Below are 3,911 nucleotides of genomic sequence, written 5' to 3' on the forward strand. Positions count from 1 at the left end.
TTGGTATCTACCCAGAATTTATGGGCAGAATCCCATTCTGCCAGATTTGGTAGCTCAACTTTGGCTAAAAATTTCATTTGGTTAAGTCCAGAATTAGAGTTTGTATTCTGCATGAAAGTTGTTCTAAATTGTCTAAGCTTTTCATTGATATAAATTTCAGGTCAATTGGACCTTTCTACACTGAGTTATGACCAAATGAATGAACACTGTTCATTTGGTCATTTTGCCCAGGCAGAATATCTGTTACCCGGATTTGGTCAATTTTTAGGTCAGTTTATTGTGGTTTTCTGGGTAGGGTCTCTTCATCAAAGTTGTGCCATTATGTATCTAATTTCATGTCCAATTAGCCTTGCACCAATTGAACCTATACAACTCAAGTTACAGCTGCCCAAACCTGCTAGACTCACATCCAGCCCTGCAGGTCACCCAAGGCAGCACATCTAACCTCAATTCCATTTGCTCAAATCACTTCAATTCCTCATTAATTATAGTCAAATGGTCACTAATTGACCATTACAACATTAGTTTATGTCAATTTCATCCACCCTCAAAATTGAATTTCAAAACCCTAACCTAATTGACCAAGCCTTCAATTCATGCATCTTACTCCTAATCATTGTACTAATCACATAATTAATACTAGGGGCAGCTAATATAACACTTTAGATCAAGAAATTCACCTAACCTAACTCATTTCAAGGCTACCGAAATTTGGAGGGAAGCTTTAACATGCCTAATTCACTTCAAATTTCACAATTTCTAACTTAATTTGATGTGTTAACAAGTAATATAAGAAGAGAGGGAACAAAAGTGACACTAACCTCTTTAGAGCTCCAACTTGAGCTTGCAAATCTTCACTTTTTCTTCTTCTAATTGCTGCCCAAGTATTTCTCTAGTGGTGATGACCAATTTTAGTGAAGATTGAATGAAGTTTTATGGTGTAAAATTTGGGTTAGGAAGAGAGAGAAATGAAAAACAAGCTCTAATGGAGGTTATGGGAGGAGGCTACCGAGATTGAAGATGGTGATGAGCAGAAAATGTGTCTTAATTTTAACTCATTTTTTTCCTTTTTAATTACTTTAAGAGTGGTTGTTAAGTTTTGATTGGTGGAGGGCATAATAATGACATCATGGTGATGTCAAAATCCAAATTTTAACTCATTTTCTTTCCTTTTCTTTTCTAGCCATTTTCAATTAAATTTTTAGCAATATTTATTCATATTTTATGTCATATAAATTATTTATTTAACTAGAAAAGTTGGCCAAAAATCATCTCTGAAGACGAAATGACCAAAATGCCCTCCGTTTGGCTTATTGAGCCAAAATCATTTGTACCGATCTAAAAATTTTTCTGAGCATTTTCTTGGCATTCTAATGCCATTGAAACCTCAATGACTCTTCTCTGGAGTCTCAAAAATTATTTCACAAATTTTTCCTCGAGTTTAGGGCTTCTAGCTGTGAAGACAGCAAGTTCCCGTTAAGGTCACCCATCACTAGGGCACCGGCTCATTTAACTTCATTGTAATTTATTTCTAAAATTTTTCCTAGATTTTTCTTATCATTATTTGAGTTATTTATGACTTCTTACTCTAGTCTAGATATAGTTTCAGACATTCTGACTGTCTGGACTGACACCAATCACCGGAACAGTAGAATGTACGTAATGGCTACAGTGAGAGTGTTACAACTGTACACGAGCAAAACTTCAAGTAGCACCTCGGTCTATACTCCAACCAATGGTGCCAAACTGTCAGGCTCTGATGCCAAACTATTGAGAAATTGGGAGAAAAAGAAATAGAAAGCCCAAGACTGAGGAGGACTTGAGTAAAGAAAACTTTTATTAGGAAGGACTGAACTGAAATTTACAACTCACTCACGCCTATACTTTGGTGTATCTTACCACACTATAGCACACACTCACGTTCTTCACTCACACACGTGCACACTACTTTCACTCAAAACACTCACAACACTTGTTTACACTCACACTTCACACACTTGTCACTTTCACTCATGCTTTGCACACATTCACTCCTACTTGCACACCTACTGCACACACTCAACACTTATTTATACTGCCCTAAGTTGGTAACTAAAGAAACTTGTGCTGCATGATAAAGTCGGTGATGAAGCTTCTGGTATGGCGGTGATAATGTTTCTCATTTTAATTCTAATTCTTGATTAATCAGACTTTCCAGTTAGAAACTCTTTTCTGACTAAGTCTATCTGTCTTGGTCAGGAACTTGACTTATCAAGAACAATTTAAATGGATATAGGATTTTATCCATATTTACTTAGGGCAACGAATCCCATCTTGACTAACACCTATCTCCATATATAACTAGTCAAAGCCAATACATGCCCATATACTCATACCTTGTACAAGCATGAAAGCAGTATCAAACTCAAACCACCTATATACAAGATAACTGTGTTATCTCAGGTCAAGGGATTATATGCACTATTATGATCTAGATGATTATGTATTGACAAGAGTAAACTCCATGTACATATCATCTTACATCATTGGTTTGGCTTCCTTATTTTATAAGTGCCCACTTTATTTATTATATGGCATGAGACTCACCATTCCATATCATTAGTACCTCATACTAATCAATAGGAACAAATAAAATTGACAATCTATAAGGATAAATCTTATCCTGTGTGTCGCAATGGGATTTTGCGGTCGCCCGGACGATCACTCACCGAAGTGGGAAAGAGTGAGGAGTCGCCACCTTAGTTTTGAGGGAAACTAAAGAAAACCATTTGAGAAGTTAAATTAAAAATGAAACCACTTCAAAACAGAGATTCTAAGTTCGGGGTCCGTAAACGGGTGGGGAAGGTGTTAGGCACCCCACCTCGTCCCTTAATAAGGGTAAGTAGATTTAATTCTGCGTCCTTTACAAATTAGTTAGAGGGGCTTAGGCGGCAATGTTAATCCTTTTGGTGGAAGGAATGTTTGATTTTTCACTAAATTTGGATCACCCAGATACATAAGTAAATGAGACAACCTTAGTGAACGGGTGTGAGAATCGGATAAGAACTCTCCTCCGATCTTTTTTAAGTTGTTCATTAAAATTTTGAGGGGAGACCGGATAAGAACCCTCCTCCGGTCTCTTTTAAGTTATTTATTTGAAGTTTTGAGGATGAGACCGGATAAGAACTCTCCTCCGATCTCTTTCGATGTTTATTAAAATTTGAGGTTGAGACCGGATAAGAACTCTCCTCCGATCCCTATTTAATGTTTATTAAAATTTTGACGGGAGACCGGATAAGAATCCTCCTCCGATCTCTTTTAAGTTATTTATTAAAATTTTGGGAGGAGACCGGATAAGAACCCTCCTCCGATCTCCTTTAGAGTTATTTATTAAAATTTTGAGAGGAGACCGGATAAGAACCCTCCTCCGATCTCCTTTAGAGTTATTCGTTAATGTTTTGAGTTGAGACCGGATAAGAACTCTCTTCCGATCCCTACTTAATGTTTATCAAAATTTTGTAGGAGACCTGATAAGAACCCTCCTCCGATCTCCTTTAAGAGTTGACTTAAAACTTTTAGGCAAGGATAGGATAAGGACTCTTCCGACTTCTTCTATGAGACTCGGACAAAGACTTTTCCGACCTTTAAAAATTTAACCACACTACGGGTCTTAAGAACCTAAAACTAAGAATTCGACCTTCAAAAATGCCGGATAAGGTTTATGGATATCCTGTGGCTGAACAGGAACACTAGACTTGATTCAACCTTTTCATGTAGTCATTTTACCAATATCTATTAATGACCGATCCACTCTGTTTCGTTTACTTTGGTCTTATTCCATTTCATGACATCTTTGTCGAATTGCTGTTTACGTCGGCCTAATAGTTCGGCTATCTTCCTGACGTGTTATTTAGGTCCTCTTTTTAAAGGAG

This window comes from Hevea brasiliensis, chromosome 12 (assembly GCF_030052815.1).
Source record: "Hevea brasiliensis isolate MT/VB/25A 57/8 chromosome 12, ASM3005281v1, whole genome shotgun sequence".
Classification (NCBI taxonomy): domain Eukaryota; kingdom Viridiplantae; phylum Streptophyta; class Magnoliopsida; order Malpighiales; family Euphorbiaceae; genus Hevea; species Hevea brasiliensis.